The 21469-nt window shown below is 40.0% G+C and overlaps 1 long non-coding RNA gene across 1 annotated transcript; it reads left to right on the top strand.

Annotated features, from left to right (window-relative positions):
• The first annotated feature begins 7766 nt into the window (after positions 1 to 7766).
• Positions 7767 to 20474, top strand: LOC139668384 (uncharacterized). Its single transcript, XR_011697043.1, has 3 exons — positions 7767 to 7985; positions 10879 to 11036; positions 19008 to 20474. It is a non-coding gene; the product is annotated as an uncharacterized lncRNA (long non-coding RNA).
• Positions 20475 to 21469: the final 995 nt, after the last annotated feature.

The raw sequence follows: 21469 nt of genomic DNA, 5'->3' as shown, positions 1-21469 counted from the left end.
ACTGCTAGCAGAATTTATGCCAAAGGCAAATTGAAGTGAAATATCTAAAGCTTTCTCCCTCTGCCCATCTCCTTTTGCTTGTGAAATGAATTTGTCCATTTAAGCCTATTAATATACAGTAATCTCTTGCTGCCTTCCATTTTTTTTTTCCAAAGACCATAAAGTCAAATGTTCTTAGAAGATGGAGAAAAGAACAATTACAACTGATGATACAGCCTCAGCTCACCCACCCTACCAAGTGTGCTACAACTGCCTTGATGAGCTGAATGTGTTTCCTGTAGGATACTTCTCTCCTTCACTGCAGCACCTGGCTCTGCATTAGAAACAGATTGTCCAGGTGGCAGATTTAAAAGAAGGCAGGAAAAAACCCCAAAACTATAGGGCTGTGAACTACATGACTGAGAAAATTTGGGCAGATGTCAAATGAGGCAGATATGTACAGTTACAGAATGGTTTCATAGCTCTGTCAGTTGAGGGTCGTCTGAGTCATGCCTGTGACATAGGAAATATGAAAAAAACCCTTCCTTTGTTTAGAAAGACAGATGAAGATTATTGAAATGTTGGCTGTATTTCAAGAAGAATATGCTACAGCCACCACAAATCTTCTGAGTCCTGCCCGCTGGCATCCCTGTCTCATCTCCATCTTTCCTTATGTCTGTCCTTTGATGATCCTTTATTTTCACTCTCCCTTTTCTCCTCATGACCTCTCCTTGTCTACCTTGTGACTAGATCATCTATTGAGTTGCTTGTTCCAGTCTATTCCTCTCTGCTGAATGCCACAGCCGTGAATATTTCACTTAAGGTAACTAATTCACTCATTGCTGCTAAGGCTCAGCTGATGCAGCAGGAGAAACTCATTTAGGGGAGCATCCCATGCAGATCCTGCAGAGTTATGGCAAGTCTGTTGAACAGATTCACATGGTGCATGGTGCCTGCAGCCAACATTAAGATTCGCTTTAAGCTGGACCATTTTCAGTGCAAAATAAATAAAATCTTACCTTTCAGCTGTTACATTTTAGCAAGTAAGCAAAAAATTACAGAAATTATGAGATCCAGACCTTGCCAATCTCTGTGATACTAAAGCAATGAGGCAGCAAGTGCTCAGTGAACAAGAGGAATAAGTACAGTTGAGGGATTACTGTCAATTTTGCTATTATATTGTTTTCCTTTTTTTTTTCCTTAAATGGTTGGATGATTTTTGTTACATGAGGAAATAGATCAGGCTGCAGCTTAACCAGGGGAATCCAGCCTCCCAGTACTGGACACTAATATTTATTAGAATAGTGTTTATCCCATTAATTTGGGAGGAGGTTTCCTTTTCAGGAATAAGTACATATCTGTTAATCTCCTTTCCTAGAAAACAAAACATATACTGGTTTTATTCTCTGCCTCTCATACACAGTAGGCTGTGTCTCTCTGAAGAAAATATACCACACTATCTGACTTTGGTCATATTCCACTTTGTAGCTACCCTTAAGACAGGGGCAAATCTCAGTGTTGAGCAATGTATGACTGGAAGGCAAAAAACCAACCAATCGCTTTGCTACAATTATCCTCCAGACTCCAAATCAGGTGATCAGCCTATTGGTTCCATTTTCTGTGCAGCGTTTTGGATATTTTTCCATTTTGATGATACTGTATTTCTTGAAGAGAGGCAAAAGCCCAAACAAGGTGGGAAGCTGGAGAAGTTTCTAAGTAGCTCTGAGAGACAATGTTGAAGAGACAGAGATTTCATAAATAATATCATATTTCTGTTTTCCAAGGAATTTTCTGAGGGGCATAAGAAAAAAAAAGCTCTTCAGTTCACTGTCATTAATTAACATTTCATGTAGCCCTTGTGGCATCTACAGGAACCAATACCATGTGTTAACCAGCCTTGAACACCCACCATCTGTGCCACCGGAGCTCCCTCCAGCCCAGGGGTGCAGGCAAGGGCTGTGCTACTTTCAACAGCTCAGTGAAAGCCCCAATAGCCACCAGGCTGGATGTGAAGGTGCAAAACTGGGGTAAGTCCCATGTCTGCCAGAGCATTTCCCTGTCCTCAGATCTAGGATCTGGGCTTAACAGCAAATTATCATTGTCTTGATTTTGTGTCTTGCTTCCAGGGGTGCTTTATATTTGTCTGAAAATGAGTGTTCCTGTTCTCATTGCCTCATCCTGACTCAGCACATGCCTCCCTCTGTGGTATAGATAGCAAAGCAATTCACCTGAATAACCAGCTGTGCCTTGCAGAAGATGAAGCGCCTTGTAGATGGAGCAAGAGTATGAGAAGTCTGTGAACTACTTTCTGCAAAACTTTTCAGTAGTCTTACTCAGAGACTACCTCCAAGCTTACATGTAATTTCTGTAAATTTTGTTACTTTCTCTTTACAACAACAAATCATACTGAAATTCTTCAGTATACTGTCATGGGCTGCCCTGAACTAAGGCACTTATTTCGCCCAACCTGATCCATCAAAATGGTAAAACAACCTATTGCTGTCCCTGGTTTCACAATGACTCCTAGTATATAGCTTGACATCATTTCCCAAGCATGGTTTTGAGTAGTTATTTATTTGTTTTTTTATTTATTTATTCTGTGCATCCTTCACCTTTAGTGATGTGTCTTGAGGACAAGAAGACAAACTTTTCCCACCTAACATATGCACAATAAGTGTTCCCTATACACAAACAGTACTTCTCTGTAGCTATCCTCTAATTCTTCCAGGGGCTCCAATGACCGTAGCCACTTTCTTTTTGGCTACTGCCATTACCTCTGCATTCAGTACTTTCTCTTCACAATATTAACACTATTTTAACCTCGATTGTCTTAAAAATTAACGCCATGAAGTTCCTGCCCTGATATGTGCTCCTCTTCCCCATACATAGCACTAAACCTACTGTGCGGGCCTTCCTCATACCTTTGGAGGAATACGTTTTAGGGTGACCTGTGTTTTAGGCAAACCTTGCTCTGCACTTGGACAAGTTTAGAAGTGCCTTGGCACAATAGGAAGAGTCCAAGAGGACATTTCTGGACTTGCTGTAAGGCAAATGTGGGTCCCAGCAGAACAGTGGGCACACTCTTCTTTCATTGCAGTTATCTGAGTTAGTAATATTTAATTGAATAACTTCCTTTCTAATTTACTAGCTGTGTAGTTTGCATGTTTGTCTTTTCTACTGAATGTCATTAAGGTCACTGTTATCTCCTAAAATGATGTGTGAGAATTAGATGCAGCACAGGATGAGGACAGTAATGGTCAGTGCAGCACAGCTTTCTTATGAAGAGAGATTAAGTAGCTCTGAGCTCTGAATGGAGACACTGAGGCAGGATGGCATGAAAACCAGTGAAATGATGATGGTCAGGGAAAAGGTGAAAGGAGAACATTTTGCTCAGGGTTTTCACAATGCAGTGAATAACTGATATTAAATTAGCAAAAAGAAATAATTGTTCCTGAGTGTGTAGTTACAGTAAGCTGTTTCAGAGGCCACAAGAATTAATGAATTGGAGAGATGGTGGAATATAGCTTTGTTTATGGCTGCTAAAAAGATCATGGTGTGTATGCAGGCTTTAGATCAGTACACATTTAAACCACAGAGAGCTGAAAGAGTGCTTCATACTCAGAGTATGAAAATGTTTCATACTCTTTTCACAAACATAGTTTGGATGCATCTGAAAGAAAGATACCAGGATGAATAAACTCTTAGTCTGACCTAAAACTGTTCCTATGTTAATGCATTTGGGAGACTTACTGGTAGACTAGAAGGTGCATCTTGTCCTTTCTTCTTGTATCTCATTTTTTCCATAGTCCAGACTAGTGGTAACAACATGGATTTAGCCACAGTGGTCAAATACGAGATCACTTTTCTTTTAGCTAAGAGCAACATGCAGTACCTCAAACCCCAGTTTAATTGCCCAGAACCTTGTGAGAATTCAAATGGAATAGGAAAGGCCCTTTCCATTAAAAACTGAGTAGCTCACTACTGTGTTTATAGGACTTTTCAAACTTCGACTGGTACCAGCAGCTGAAGAATGATCTCTCCAGGCTGACACTTCATTTTCATATACAGTTTATGGAGCTTAGTGCTAATATATGGCCTTAAGCAGATGCTGCTCTCCTCCCTGCATGTAATGGTAAACTTGTGATAAAGTCAGGAGTGCCTGATGGGTAGGAAAGGAAGCAGAAGTGTTTTCATTGTAGGAGTCACCCCCACCACAGGGAAGCAGGTGAATTAAACACCTGTACAGTGGGTGATATAAATGGGGGTTGAGATGCTATCTTTGACCTCTCATTCCTTCCTACCAGCTTTCCACTAATGCCTCACAAACTGGGAAGCACAGAAACTATCCATATCATTTAGTCCAGACAAATTTCAGACATTTGCTTTCTTCCTGTTATTCCAATTACCAGCTTTTCAGCATTGTAGTGACTGAAAAACAACCATGGCAGACATGGCCAGACTTCCAGCACCTCTCTCTGGGAGAGACTGGGGGCTGTCACAGCTTGGAGGGCGGAGCCTGATGGAGCATCCTCAGCACCAGTGGCCAGGCCTCAGTGCTCACTGGACCCTTTTCCAGCAAGTCTTTCTGGTACACATTCCTCTGGGCTCTGCTTTAAGTCAATTCCCAACAACTAACCAGCTCTTTGCACCCCACAAAACCCATGCTCACCACCCACAGCCTGCACGTTGGAGTCTGCTCCCTGCTGTGTTTCCAACAGGAAAATGGCTAAAAATCCCTCTGTTGGTGCCACGTTTTTCCACGAACAGGGCCTGTCGTGATTAAGTATTTGCGCACAAGGGAGTTTTCCAAGCTTGAGCAATCCATCTGGCAGCAGTACTCGATGCTATAAGATTTGTTTCTGCAGCACAGGACCAAGAGCTGCTTTAATTGCATTAGTCACCAAGCAGCAGTACCGCTGATCTTGGACCCAGAGTGCTGGCTGGCCAGCAAGTCTCATGGTTATTTTAACTTTGTTTGTTTGACCTTTTCAGTGGTCCAGACCCCTCGAGGGGCAGAAGAATGCTTCATCCCCCGCTGTTGCCTCTGAAACACAGAGCAGCTAGAGCCAAGCGTTAGGCTAAATATCAGGATGCACAGCCTGAGTAATGGTTCATCTTCACAGGGGAAAAGTTTGCCTTTACTGACTGACTTTAAAGAAATCAGTTTTCAAATAGTGACCAAATTTGATGTGAAAGAAGGAAACGGAACTGGCTAATGTTTATTGCTCTGAGGATCATTAAACATTTCTTCATTTTATTTATTAACTGTGAGATTTCTTTATAGGCAAATAAATTTTCAGATCTGTAGAACAAAACCAAAACCTGACATTCAGACACAGATACAAGTTTTCTCAAAGTCTGTGGGTGTTCAACTTGTGTTTTCCACTGATTCAAGCAGGATAAAAAGAAAGAACCTGAAAAAGTTATGTCCTAGGAGAAAGTTTTCAAAGTCCAACAGAGGTCTCTCTTTCGGGTAGGTCATTTAAAGATACATATTGTGTACTTAATACCACGACTTGTTGCAATTCCAAACACTGTAGACAAAGCATTGCACAAGTTTAAGTCTCCAAATAATACTTCTAAAAAACTGTTTACTGCCAGATCATTATTTTTTTAACCTCTTGAGCCAAACTCTGTCAAACTGCATAGCATCTGGGGAGGAAATTATTGCTCAAACTGCCAGTGTCAGGACAGATGCCAGACAAACTGCTCTGTAGCAGCGATATCTCACTCGTTGCTGTCTGAACAACACACTTGACTTGGAGTCCCATACTCCTCAGCTTTCAGGAGAGCACTTGTCAAAGCTGAGCTGACACAAGAAATTGTACCTGAGGAGTCATAGCACAACTTGCCTTTGTCTCTTCTCATCAACTGGATTGCTCCTATGTGGCAAGTTCAAAAAGAAGAGGAAAAACTACAAGGAATTTACACCAAATGATCTGTAAAACTGTGATGCTAACAGAAAAGTCATATAGAAATAAGGATGAAATAGATAAAATTTGTTATACGATACCTGATATTATGCTACTCCATACCCTATGGAGTTTGAAAGACCACCAGAAAGCCCATAAATTTGATAGCCCAAACCAGTCAAATTATAATGAGCCACCAGAAGAATCAAACCTCTGTGTTAATCTGTCTCTCACCAGATTTTGGTAAGTTTTGACAATAGATTATTTTTATAAGATCCCACACCACTGAGTTTTGAGCATGACAAAGATGATCTAAATGTGCTGAAGACACATTCGTTCTTTCTCCAACAATGAGCTTGCAGGCTGATGCTTCTGAAGTAGGAATAGTTACCCCAGGGGTAAGGCTGCTTTTTGATGGAAATACTCTACTATTTGAAACTTCCTGATTAACACTTCTTGGGATTCTGTAAATAGCTGGGGAGGAAGACATCTGTGCTCAGATAAAAAGCGTTTGTGGGTTTGCTGTTGCAGACATGCAGTTCCCAGAGCAGCAGCTCTAGAGATCCCTGAGAGCCAAAGGAGATGATGGTGAAAATGATGCCTCCAGTAAAACAGAGTGAGAGAGACAGACAGTCTCATGCAGACCCTGCTTCTGGAGGTCAATTAGTACTCTGGCAGACTATCTAGTGAAAATTTTAATAGGAAGAAAGATAACATTTAAATTCCCCCAGATTTGTTTTTGCTTGGTTTTATTGACCAGGGAGTCAGGGCAAGCAGCTGTGTTTTCAAAATTCACACTTTTATGGTGTGAAATTGCTTTACAATCTAAGGGGAGGGGAAGGAGTCAAGGTTTGGTTTTAGCAAAAGTTAACTTTTCAGACTAAACTTCTTTAAGCTAACTAAAATATGATAACCTTTCTTCCTGTACTGCCACATAAAAATATATGGTATGGCTCTGTCCCAGCTTCTGAGGTTAAGAGCCCCAACTCCACCTCCACTCTGAAAAGTTACTCTGTAAAAAAAACACATCCGTATTTATGGGTTCTCAGTCACTCAAACCTCAGAACTGCTCATTTAAAAATAAAAAAGATGTTTTTTCTAGCTGCCAGTGCTTAAACTGCACCTGGCTCACAAATCATCTGTCTCAGACTTCAGCTGCACCTTAACTGCGCCTGTGAGGCATCTCGCTGGGACGGGATTATGGATGAGGCAGTCAGTGCCAGGAGGAACACAGCCTGTCTTTCACAGCCCTGAGAGGGTCTCCGGGGCTGGCAGCCTTATAAAACAGCTTTTTTCACTTGTAAGGTGAATGCCTTCGATCCACTGGTCAGCTGAAACATTCTGGAATTCACCTGAGGTAGTGCCAAATACCCCAAAAGCAGAGGTGAGAGGTGGTGCACGTTCATCAGGTAGTTAATGGAAAAGGTCGCTATTTTCCCTTTAATGAGCTGGGCCACCTCCCTCACAACACTTATGGCTTTCTCTCCAATGTGTCTCTGGGCAGAGACCAGGGCATTTGTGTTACATGAACTGCAAAATCCTACCAGAGGGAAGAAATTATCTCCATAGGCAATTTAAGTGACTCTGTTTATTTTCTTTAAATGTGGTTTCAAAAAATTATAGTGGCAAGTCATCTCAAAGAAAAATTCCTCATAACTTTCTAGTGCACCAGGAAAATGCAAGGACCCTGCAGGGCAGCATGGCTCCCAGGAAAGCAGCTGAGCCCATGACTGCAACCATGGGGAGGACTTGCTATCAAGGGAGCCACCTGCCTGACCCTAACGCTGCCAACCACAAGGCCTATCTGCAGGAAATGCTCGGACTCTGCTGCTGGAGACTTTTGGGCCAGGGAGACACTAAAGGAGCCATGGGGGACAAAGGCTGAGGCAAATTACAGGAGCCAAGCAGAGACCACAAGCACAACTGCACCTGTGGCTGAACTGGGCTGAGCTCAATGAAAAAAAAAAAAAGAGAAGAAATTTAAAACAAAAAGTGGGGAATGGCTCATCTGCTAATTGCTAATTGGATCTTGTTTGAAGGGAGTTTGAAGGCTCAGTCAGAACTAGAGAGGGAGCTCTGAAGCATTTTTTTGAGGTAAGCTTTGTGCTGCTATTCAAATCCCCAGTTCAGCTGAGTGCAGGAACTGTGCAGTGGGGTCTCTGCTCTGGGGTAGGGTGAGCAGGACTTCAGGGGTTTAGCTTTAGCTATAAGCTTTCATTACAGTTGAACTCCTTCTGTTTGTTCAAGCAGTGGTGGAGGTCTCTTAGCCTGTTTGCCTTTGCAACTTCTTATATTTCTCATTTGTGGTTCTTTGAATGACCTCTTCTTCTTGTCTATGCTCTCTCATACAAGACTTAACCTTCCAGATCTACTTTTCCCTTTCAGGAAAGTGGTAGTTTTCTTGTCTCATCTATGTATGTGTGACTCTGCCTATAACTAATAATAGAGTTCAGTGCTTTGCAACACAAGGTCATTTTCCTTTCATTACAAACATGCATAATTGCCTTACTCTGAACTTTTTTGATCTGTGCTCTTACTTAGCAGAATGATAAGAAACTATTTTGCTGGATAACTGCCTGTGTATTTCCAAGCAGTCCACTTTAAAGAGGAAAGAAGTTGGCAGCTGTTTAATTTATTAAATAATTTATGCTTCTAAATATATGAGGTCTTTTACCGAAGGGGGCCAAATTCTCTAATATAGAGGTAACTTGTATAATAATGCTACTAAAGATCATCAGAGTGTTGTCACAAGTTGTTTTTAAGTAGCAAAACCAATGTAAAGAATCGTTACATGACTAATAGATGCGTTGTCATCTTTAAGCTATAAAAACGAAACAATTGCCTTCCCCTTTAGGAAGGAAGGTATCATTTATCAGTCATTACATCTTTATGGTGTATGAGTTCAAGATGGTATCTGGTGATGTAAGGAAACTTTTTGCACAATGCTGAACCAGGAACGAGTTATTTCATTTTTATGAGCTTAAGAGGTACGCAAACCTGTATCATGGGTCCTAAGAATACACATATATCTATATTGTTTCCAATTCACTTAAATCTCAGCAAAGAGGGCTATGCTTATCACAAGAAAAATAATTATGGAAGCTATAGCAGAAGGTAAGAGAGACTGAGATAATTCACACCACTAAAGAAATGATGATGCTTTCTAATTAGGATAAAGCACATGGATGTGAGGCATGTGGGACCAGCCTCTCATTTAACCTCACCAATAGCAAAAGGAGAAGAGGTTTAGTTCCCACCAGCTGGTGCTGGCACTGTGTACTGTGGAAATTGGAGAGAGGGTTTTTTCAAAGGGGAGGGTAGAAGTGAATGTCACAAGATGGATGAAGACTACACTCCTTGTTGGTTTTGTTTTATAACTGTCGTAGCTCTGGGTAGCAGAAGACTATTGACTTTAGCCTAACCTGAGCAGTTGGTGGCTATAATTTTTACTACCCTTTATTTCAGGAAGATTTACCAGAGCATCCCTTCTTTAAGTCACTGCACAGAAGTGACAGCACTTGTAAACAGATGATGATGAATTACCTGTGGGAGTTATTTCACCTACACATAGTGCTGTTGAAGGGTAATATTTGCCCAGTAGCAGGTGGCTGCAGGAATCCAGCAAGAGTAGAGGGACTAGAGAAACTTATCTTCATCCCACTCTTCCTGCCCTGCAACAGCTTGAGTTTTTGTGGACAGCTTTGGGGCCAGTACAGAAAACATGCTGTTTGCATTGCCCCTTCCCTAATACGTTTAAACACAACATTTGCTAAAACAAGAGGCTGGGGAGTAAGAAGGGAAAGAAAAGGGGAAGAACTGTCTCTTTCTCCTACATAGAAGTCTCAGCACCACACACACACTGTTCTATTCTGCAACACTCATTGTATCTCCAAAGCTCTTCAGCATATTCACTCCTCCAATCCATCTGCATTTACTTTTCCATAAAAGCATCTATTAGGGTCTGATTAGAATCAGAATATGCTGCTTGTCAAGACCCAGTCTGGGATATCAAAGGATCGGTCTGGTGGAGCCAGAACATTCTCTAGAGATGGTACTGGTTTCTGGGGATTGAGCTCCATCCAGTTTCAACTTCTGCCAGCACTCACAGATGCTATCCCCACCAAGAGACAATCCCTGCAAATGCTGCTAAACACCTGGCTGGACAGCACTCCAGCTGCTCCAGTGGTGCCCTCTCATACAGTACCATGCATCCAATCCTGCCTTCCAGCCTTCTTCAGAATGTGCTCAACAGCTTCAATTTTGGGAACATACATAACATGTTTTAGGAAGAAAATTCTTTAAAAATAGAAAGAAAACTGATGTCTTTCCCCCCCATCCCACCCCATTTCTCTCCCATATGAGCAAGTTCAGTAAAGAACTGTGTGAAAATGATGCTCTCTTCTCTTTCACTTTCAATTCTAACAGACATCTTCAGAATTCAATCTGGTTAAAAGGAGCCAGAAGTACCAAAGGTTTCTTTCCCACTTCACAAAAGTGCAATCTTCTACTGACAACCAACAAGATCAGTCATCTGTTGCTTATCATCATGTTTCATAGACTTAAGAACATTTCAAGCATCGATTTTTATGGAATACAGAACAGGCACAGTGAATTTTCTGTATCACTCACAGAAAATTTCAGACACACCTACAATAAGTCAACACATAGCAGCTTTTGTTCAGTTATTTTTAGGAAAGAATATTTTATTAATTTTCTGTATTGTGAAAAAAAATGCTTTCATAGAAATATGGAAGACATACAACATTCTTTTAGTATTAAGATATGAACCATATGTATCTTAGCTTGGAGTTTGCTGAACCTTACTGCAGGACTCATGCTTGGCAGGGCTTTTGGGTTGGTGGTGTTTGTTGGCTTCTTTTTTTAAGTGGACAGATTAGTAAACAAAGGGCCTAACACTGGGGAAGACAGACTCGGGTAATATCTAGGAGCTAGTGAGTATCCATTTGAATAACTAACTGTTTTCCAGTGTACTTCATGGCCCTCCCTTTTCACAAGGGCCTGACAGAAGAATGAAGGACACCATGTCTTTGCACCATTGTGTTACATGTGCTATGTCTAAGTTATTTCTGAACACAGCTACTTCTACCCTACCCAGAGGAAGACTGGTGTGATGGAAAAGTACAGGTAAGAGTGAGAGCACTTTGCACAGACAGGCATGCAGGAGTCTCAGTTTGGTGTAGCTTTGCCATGGGTGTAACAGCTCCTGGCTGAGTTTTTACCTAAGCTACTGAGTTGTCTTTGTGTTGTCTTCCCAAGTCTGTGTTGTTCTGGTAACTTTTGCTCAGGACTCTTACCCAGAGCCTCCCCAAAAATGAGCAGTGCTGTATTAGTGGGGCAGCTGAAGGGAATAACCCCATCTGTAATTTAGATCTGAAAAACCATAGGCACTCATTCTTTAGGGTGTTGACTGCTATATTTATAGAACTACTGAACTGTCTCTTATGAACATTTTTTCTGTTCATCTTGATACCAGACTCAAGCCCTCTGGAAACTGATGAATTTTTGAATATGTAGATTAACATACACATAGATTAAACAATGTTGTCATGACCTGTTGCCCAGATTTCACAGGGTAGAACTCAGCTGTGAAATATCTGCATGTGCCTTGATTTGCACGTCTAATGCATGATTTCTGTAATGCTTATGATTGTGTGCTGAATATAATAGAGTTTGGGGAACCATATTCACAAGTTAGTGACATATGCAAGATACCATACAGTGTAGCAAACTGAACAGTAGATTTAATCCATGACCTTTACCTACCACATGTTGTCCCTGAGCGCCTGAGCTTACATGTGGAGACTGAAATGGTAACAGTCATGTTTTCAGATAGATGTTTGCAAGTATCCATCTTTACCTTTCTTGACTACCGGTTCTACATTGTAAATGATGCAAGAATTCCCTTAGGGTTCTCACATGATAGAGCATTAGCTGGTGGCCACTCTTCCCCTTACCTAAGCAAATGTGGAAGAGGTGCAGAAACAGACTCCCAGATCAAGGAAAAACACACATCAATGTCATGCAAACAAAGAGATGATATAGGAGTCCAGCACAATTTTGTAACTACCAATTTTTTTTATTAGAAAGGAGGTAGCATAGTCCAATATAGAATATATATATATATACACACACACACACACACGATATGAATACTGTATGAATACATTCCCACATGCAGTTCGACACTTTAAGTTCAGATAGTTTTCTATTGGTGATTTAGGGAACTTATCTAAGCTCCACCTCCCATGCACGCCTTACTGTTTCTTGGTATGTCTTGACATTTTCTTCATCACTGAAGTTCATGGTGTACACCAAAATATCCATTACCAAGAGAAATTATGTTCCTTGTGTTTTTAGTGATAAAATTGAGTTTTTAAGGCTCAAGTGCTAATGCTAAACTAATTTACAGTTACTTTTAGCATTGTAAGCAGTAGGACTGTGCATTCTGCTCAGAAAGTATGTGACAACTTATATATAGTAAAGAAAATCCTCTTTTGCACTCATTTTTATCAAACTTTCTATAGAGGAAGGAGGGAGCATGCAGAGAAGGCGTTAGAAAATGATTTCAAAGGCAGATAATAGTTTATTGAGGAGAGACATGTTAAAATCTGGGATGAATGATCTGTCCCAAAGCCAAAAAATTTTGAAGGAAAAAGCTTAACAAGTTGGAAGAAAACAACAGATGATTTTGTCAGTTTGAATCAAACACAGGAGTGAAACCAAATTTCCTGGGAATTCATGAAAAGAGATATTTCAAAAAAAAGAAGGAAAGTAAAGATGCTGTGTCCAGATGGTCAAAATCACACAGTGAAAAACTGTCTTCAGCAGAGATTGCCATCCTTTTTTAGAAGTCATGATGTCAAGCCTCATCAGCCAAGGAACTGTAGATGGAAGCAGTAGCTGGGCAGGAGCATCAGTAAAACATATTAAACACCACATTTCCCTCAGTCACTCACTAGATGTCATTTCCCACTGCCTCAGTGCTGAAAGGTGCCATTTCCATAGTGAAACAATAAAGCTGAGTTGCTGACCTCCACAACCATTCAAGAGAGGTTACTGCCGTTTTGTGTAACTACAAGTTCTGATTTCCACTTAGCCTTTTTTTTTCAACTCTTACATTTCCAGAAGGACAGAATGTCATAGAAGTTTTGAAAATAATAATACAGATGTAAATGTTGGCACTGAAATCTCCGAGTTGAAGAGGACAATGGAGATAGTTCTGAAATCCTGGCTCCAACTCATTGAGGTTCTTGTTGGACACCCTCTGGACCAAACCACACGTGGTTCTGTCACTGCTGAGGGATGAAGAGTTAGTAGCCTGTGCCAGTTAAGGATTGCTGGCCACAAAATTCTAGCTATCTAAAGCTTTCATACCTTAAAAAAGCAAAAGTCTAAGTACATGTCTTTTATGACTGTATTACTGGGTCCCAGGTACTGATTCTGACCACTACAGCTGTTGCTGTTGGTTTAAAAATCCAGAGGGGAACTTTTGCTGTCTGCACTCTCTCCTAAACCTTCCATCTGGTCCTCTCATCTATCAATGTTTTTCTTCACAATGTCTAAACATTTATCTAGAATTCCACATTTGTAATTCTGGGTCAATAGCAACAAGATGTAATACTTGAACTCATCTGCCTAGACTTGTGATGTGAAGACTGAAGTACTCTGGGTGTGGGTTTTTCTTTTGTGAGGTTTTACTGCTGTTCTCATGGGCAAAGTCCACGTCCTGTCTTCTGTTCATACCACCATAATCTGGGAAGTAGAGGCCCAGCCCTGCTGTGGGGAACAATGGGTTAGGAGCTATTTTGACATATTAACTGTATTAAAATCCATGAACCAGCTGATTCACACAGGAGCTCTGACTATATAATAATAAACTTTTAAAAACAATCACCTTTTCTTTTGGGATAGGTGAATCAATTTCCGGCTTCCAACTCTAGAATGTTTTTTTCTAGATGGCTTTGAAAAATTGTTGAGCATCACAAATACACAGAAACGAAAAACTTATGAACACATTTTTAGAAAATTAATTTCTGTTCAGAGATTCTAAGTAAAATCTATTTGGTTGTACAATCAGGCTGATTCAGTGATCTAAGTGGAACACACAGATATTCTTGTCTTTATGTATATTTTCTGTATTAGCTAACTATCAACTAAAATGATCAGCAGTAAAACAGCAATGTTAACATTCTGTCTGTCACCTTCAGGTTTCAAAGTCAGTATTGTATAGGGATGAACAGGTCATATCAATTGAAAATTACTCTTTTGATTGTCTTTTGTCTCTTGAACATGACTATAGCAGTTCTGTTTGATTCATGTCTTCAAGGATTTCTTCACAGCCATGATTCTGAGGAAAATTATTTTATTTTAAATGGGATGTGAGACTTCAGAGCACCAGCTTGATACCAAATTTAATAGTGACATAAAGTATTGTGTGAATGCAGAGCAAGAAATTTAAGAAGAATTCAACTGAACATACCCTTCTTCCACTTTCTTGCTTTCTTCCTGTCATACTTAAGTTTGGGTTGGTATTTGTTAACTTAGCACACAGCAAACTAACTCCAGCTATGATCTCTCAACTCCTCCTGCCTGTTTATTTCCATCCCTTTGAAATATTTATTGCTGTTTCTTATACTCTTATATCCTGAGGGGCTCTTGCTTGGGCTTCCCAGGTATTAACTACAGCTGCTGGTTTTTTGAAAGCAAAGATCTATGTTTCTGGTAGAATAGAAAGTGTTTTAGAATACATAACAAGAGACTGTGTAATTTTGGGACTGTTCACCCAGATGAGCAGTTTATTTCCCTGCAGTAATAAATATATTTTGCACCTTTCTACTCTTGATGTGCTTCACAATTCTCTGTAATTGCCTACAACAAGGCACAGATACAAATTAGTTACTTGACAAAAGATTTGACAGATTAAAATCTGTTTGCCTGTCCTTAAATCTGCTGTCAAACAATTTGTCAATTGTTGTTAAAATTGTGGAAGGATGTAGTGGTCTTAACACTGCAATACTTGATTTACAGGTGAGCATGTCCCTGCCTTGCGAAGTGTAGGAGGCAGGCATTGGATTTGCCACTTTTACGCAAAGCTCCTTCCTTTGGAGCCTGCTGGTGCCTGTCCCTGGATCTAGGGATCTTCAAGTCCTTATGCACCTTTAAAGAGGGTCAGGGTGGAAATGTCATCCTCAAGTGAGAGGGAGCTGAGCCCCTCTGTCCAGTTTTCTTTGTGCACTGAACAGCCTGATAGGAATCATCAGCAGAAACAACCTCTTTTGTGTGTCTCTCTGGCACCTGAGAGCTCTAGGGAAGTTATTGTCTGTCCAATTTTGTGGTGAGAAAATGGATATTTATTAAAATCCAAAATACATCCACAAACTGTGCATACTGTGGCATACTTCTCCCTTAGAAGTACTGAAGTAGAATTGTATTTACAATTAAATAACTCTTCTGGGCTGCTTCTGAGCAAGCCTCATTGCGTATGTCCATACTGCTTCATAACTGTGGCAGGAAGCAATACATGGCCAAGTGATGCAAGATACATCCAGTCAGTCCTCCTGGAGTCTGGACCCCTCTAAGCAGAATGTTCTACAGTGTCTGTTCTGCACCTCCTCAGGGTCTTGTCTGCTGCACCCAGGCCCTAATAGGTGACAGATAGGTTTGGAGGAGTTTGGATTTGGGCTTTCTTGCCATTTCAGAGCACCTGAAACAATCTGGGCTGCATTAAAGTCCACAATATTGATGGGTTTACAACATGAAACTGAGGGTATTGTTACATGTGGTAGTGTTGTATGGGGAACATTTTGTAGTACAAAATCTGCTAGAACAATGTCAGAAAACTGTACAAGGAGGAGGATGCCAAACTGAGGCAGCCATGTCCATATTGCCCTTTGGAAGCAAATGCATGGAGTAAACTATTTCCACAACTGCACCCACTCACCTCTTGGGGAAGGTTTTCAGACGTAACCTGTAGCAGGGAGCTCACTGGCAGCTGAGGAATAGACCTTATCTGAGCAGCAGTGCCAGTGCTTGCTGCATGGCCATTTTAGTTTTAAATTTAGCAGCAGGGGTGTCCAATAACTCTCAGTAGAGGCCAGGAGCTACAATTTCTGTTGCTGCAAAGGAAGACTGCAATGAGGGAGGACTGCAGGAGGAATTTTGTTTCCCAGCTTATGTAAGGGCTGTTTATTTGAGCCATAGGATGACTATGGCTTGGTAAAACAGAAAGAGATATGACTTGCAGTTTTTTTTAAAAAAATGTACTTTTACTATGGCTTTTTTAATGGTCAAGAGAAATAAAATACATCTGGTGAATAGCTGTCTCTAAAAAAAAAAAAAGCAACTTATAAAACCAAAAAATTAGGCTAGAGCGGGAGATACATAGAAGGACTAATGGATAAACATGCATTAAAATATGTAAACGTACATAAAAGTAATGTAAACACACATGAAATATAAACATTTTATTTCAGTTTTCACACTGTCATTCAGGCTTGGTCTGTATCTTCAAAGGCAGATTTCAAAAAAATAATCTAATAAATTCTCATAGGCAATTAGGCTCCTAAATCCCTCTTATGTTGCAGAAAGTAATATCTCCCTTCAATTTTTAACCATCTTAGACAAGAAGGGCTTGGTTAAAGAACACCTTAAGTTAAAGTTTTGCATTGTTTGTAATTTGTTGTAGGGAATAAGAAAGGTTCCCATAGAAGTCAGAAATATGATTAATACCCCTGTATCTATGAGAGAAAATAATTTAGATATCTTTGTTACATTTCAGGGAAAATGCTACTTATTGGTTGGTGTCAAACTTTCAGACATACTTCTCTTAATTAGGACTCTAACTTCATCACTTTGCCATTCCTGTTGTCTGCGAAAATTAGAGTTTGAGTCCCAGAGACCAGACTTAAATGCTGAAAGGTAAAACTTCCTGCTTTAGTAAGAGGTCATGAAACCAAATACACAGGATTTATACAAAAAGGATGTTAAATACCTAAAGAGTCATGGACAATTTCACCAGGTAGTAGAGCTGGAGGAAACATGTGACCAGTGAAAAAAGTCACAGGAATTTGGTTTGTTTAGCATAGAGAAAAGATGACTTAGAAATATGGTAATAACAATCCCCAGAAATGCTACAGGCCACCAGGAAAAACAAAACAAACAACAGGATTAACCCCCTTCTCTGTCACCTCTGCAAATAGGACAAAAAGTAAGATCTCAAATTGCATCAAATGCAATGTAGATACCAGTCAAAATAGTGAAGGACTCGAATTGTGTATGGTGAGGTGGTAGGCTCTTTGTTGTCAGAGTTTTTAAGAATATCTCTGCAGATGCTGAAGTAGAAACACCTGCTGATGTAGTCTAAGCATAACCAACACAGGCTGTTCTACTTTGGGATAGCTGGATGTGCTAAATGACCTACTGAGGTTCCTGGTGGATCTACTTCCCTTGTTCTACTACTCTTTAAAAAGAACAAGCAAAAAAATCATTCATTATCTTCTATATAGTATTACACTGTAAAAAGGTAAACCCCTCTTGTTTTCTAATGCTGTTCTCCCCTGAGGTTGCAAATAATGTAGGAGTTCTCAGGCTTCCAGTCATTTTTGTCTGGATGTATAATTTCTATGCCTTCCCATCCTCTGCACAGTCATAGAAAATCATTTTACATTTAAGGAGGAAAAAAAATCTTTTGACACTCCATCCTCACCACAGTGACGTGGAAAGAGAGGTGTTTTACAGGATCAGAAACATGCACTCCGTTTTGGAAAACAATTGTCATGTATGTGATGTTGACTACAGAAGCCAAGAGTTAATATGTAGCTGTACCCATTGTATACAGGGGAGAGTTTTCCACTGAATGTAATGGCAGAAACCACAACAACAGTAGAGCCTTTTTTTCTTATATCCTTCAAATCCCATAATTGGCTGGGATTGTTCCTGGAGTCAGTCCACACCACCTTCAAGTTTACTCAAAGTGGGGAAAATTTGCCTTAACCCTGGAACTAAAGCCTCTTGGCTTTTCATGTTAAAGTCTACGGAAGAGAAGTTTTCAAAGGAATAAGGTGGCTATCAAATCAGCAATATGTGTACACATGACTTTTGGAATCCATATAATTCTTGACACCTGAACCTACGCAGGCACGAGCCTTGGTGGATCACAGCTGCAATGCCATTAGACTTTGCTGGTTCCTCATTATGGAGCTGGGAAGCATAGTGCTCCCTGGCAAAACTTGAATACCTCCTAATCGTAGGAAGTACTGTGGAAATGCAAAGTCCAGAGAGCAGCACCTTGTTTTCCTGCCAGTCTGCTTGTATCCCTCCAGTCTGCACTCTTTGCTTTTTCTGGTCCTGCTATGCTTATTGCAGGCTGTCTGGTTCAGCTGACTCAGTCACTCACAGTTGGAAGATCTTCTATTAACCACTGTCAACTTACAATTCATCATTCAGCACATCATTTCCTCTGCCACACTGTCCCCTTCTGAATTTCAGTATTCTCTTTGATTCTATGATTCCTTCTCATTTCAGGTCATCTTACGTTATGATCAAAATGTTAAAATGTCTTCTCTATCTATCTTAGTCTATATCATATCCACACCTTACTTCTGTCTCTTGAAATGTCTATTCCTTAGTAAGTGCACAGATAGACACACTTTTTACTTATTATTGGTGGTTTTTGCTTACATCTTTTGCTGTTCAACTTAGTAAAATATACCAGATTCAGACAAAAAAAGTTACCAAAACTGAGATCCAAAAGAAGTGTCAGGAGCTGATTAAGATGAGCGAACATCTAGGCAGAGCAGCTTAGAGTGAGTTGGTAATATTTAGAAATATCCTAGTTTGTAGAATGTGGAAGAGGTGCAATGCAGAGCTAACACTGAGGTGTCAGGGCTGAGAGACTGGCTGGATGGCTAAATGCATGAAGAAGAAAACAGGAAAAAGAACACCTAGAGGATGATTGAGTAATTTTTCTACTATATTAACAGTTAAAGACCCATGAAGTGCAAGGGGGACAGGCTGCAACATTAACTTGGGAAGGAAACTGATCTGAAGTGAATGTGCAAGACAACAAACTGACAGTAACTGCATTTGTGTTCATAGCTCACACTGCCCAGACATGAGGAATGGAGGCAGGAAGCAATGACAGTGCCCACAGAAAGCTGGGCAGGACAGCAAGGCTCCTCCAGAGGAATGAGCAGGAAAGAGAGAAAAGAACCAAAGCTGGAGACTGCCTGGCTTCAGGCAAAGACATCACTGTGCACAGAACCTGGCTGGTCACTGAGGAAGAAGTTCTGCACCAAGCATCGTATGAAGGAAATGGGCACCTGATATCTTGAGGACACCAGCCTATTTGTTCCATAAGCAAGAACCTGGGGGGTTTTATAAACTTTTAAAGAAATGATTAGTGTTTCTAAATCACTTTTAGCCCTCACAGGAAAGGCCCTAGGTCAAAGCTGAGTATTACAGTTTATTCTACACCCCTACTGTACAAGACAAGTTTTGCTTATCACCTATTAATTTATTCTTCCTATATTCAGAAGCCACATGCATGACAGGTGTATCTGTACTATCAAAGCACCGAAGGAATTGTAGTGCCATAAGCTGTTATTTCTTTGACCAGCTAGATTATATTCAACTAAATATGCATTATATTAAAGGGAGAATTGATATACTAAAAGATGATTAACAAACTAACATCTTGTAGTGTAAAGGGAATCAAAATGCAATGCATAATATTTATATGTCCTTCATGTATAAAACTCCTTTGTGTCCAAAACACTAACCCTGCAACTTGAGTTAAAAAAATCTACCTAGTAATTCAGCTGCATTAATACAATACAATGAATAGATGGCATAAATCACTATTTTCTTTTCCCTTCTCTTTTTGCTTCTATTAATAATACTAGTAAGAAATAAGGAAAACTTGTTATGCAAAGTAAATTATTCAGTAAGCTAGTCATAATTCCTATAGAAAAAGAATACTGTTTTTTATGAAAAGGCTGAAATGAGCCTTTTGTCACATCCTTCTGTCAAATAGGTTTTGGGGCCTAACTGCTTTAAGCACATTAAGAAACAGAAATTGCACTTCTAAAAACAAGAATATATCAATAACCAAACTGTAAGACCATTACACATTTACCTCAGTAATAAAATTTCCTTCATGAAAGCAACAATGGATTAAAAAAAAAAAAGAGGAACATTCATACTAGGCAGAAGGATCCATCGAAAGTAAATAATAGATGCAAATTTCAGTCTAATTTCCGGGGGTTTCCCATGGTAAAATCAATGACCTATGGTGTATAGTCATCATCATCATCATGGCTAGGTTTCATGAGCGAAGATTTGGGAAGGGCACCACCCACGCTTGCTACAAGCGTGCTGGTGGCTAAAAAGGCCGATACAGGATAGGCAGGTCCAGTTGCAGGTGTATAGTAAATTAGTTAATTATGTAAGATGAACCCCATAAAAGATGTAAGATTTGATTTTACAAATCAGTTCTGCCTGTGAGAAGTTTTGCAATAGTGATTAAAATGTCAGCATGAGGGACTGCTGCAGATTCTCCCATTCTAATAGCAGTATATAAGTATATAATATTTACATGCTTGGAAAGTCCACATAATAACAAATACAAATTTCAAATAATTTTAATATGTGATTTAAACTGAAAATTAAAAAATGAGCAATAATTTACAGCAAGGTGGTCTCCATATGGGGCCTTTTTAATCAGAACATACTCTACAGCTGCCTTTGTAGCACTTTTACCACCGTGTCAGCCAGAGACCCTGTGTTTGGGGACAGTGCCAGATTGCCTGTGTCTCACTTTTGCAAAAATTGCACACGTTCTGAACATGATGCAGTTGCAATTTCTTAAAATACTCTCATATTCTCAGTTGTTTGCATTCTTCAGTTCCCAGCCAGCCAAATCCCAATGGAACTTGACAGTTTCAGTGACAGCAGTTTCTTCTCACTTTCTGTGGTATGGCATAAACCACAGCAGAATTCCTGTAGGCCTTCCGTTACGTCTTAATGTACCAATGGCTTTCAATATAAGATCCAGTCCTTTCTTCCTGATAAGATCTAGTACTACTGTTTTTAAGTGTGAAAGGAACGTGTTTCTTCACCCAGTTGTGGCAGCTCTAAACTGAACTCTGCAGTGGCAGTATTTGATAGTCAATATCTTCTTTGAAGATAAAGTGACATTAGGTGTATTTCATGTTTACCAAAATGTAGACTGTTGGAAAAAAGTGGCAATGGAAAATTTTTGGGGCTTTGAATTTGAAAGTCTTCCTACTCTAACTTTTTTTTTGGCATTCTTTTCCTGTTTAGCATCTCCTTCCTACATTTTGCTTTCATTCAACTAGCACTATATTTGCTTGCAAGAATACAGCTTGTTCTGTTCTGTTGTTATGGTTATGTTCTGCACACTTCAAGACTTCTGGGTTTTTTCAATCTTCACTTTCTCAAAAACCTTTCTTTGAAGCACTGCAGTCCCTGAAGCAATTTCTCATTGAATGCACTGCCAAAACAGGTATATGATTGTTTTGAGATGTGCACAGAATGTT

Source organism: Pithys albifrons, chromosome 2, assembly GCF_047495875.1.
Source record: "Pithys albifrons albifrons isolate INPA30051 chromosome 2, PitAlb_v1, whole genome shotgun sequence".
Taxonomy (NCBI): Eukaryota; Metazoa; Chordata; class Aves; order Passeriformes; family Thamnophilidae; genus Pithys; species Pithys albifrons.
This window is presented reverse-complemented; position numbering and strand designations above follow the sequence as displayed.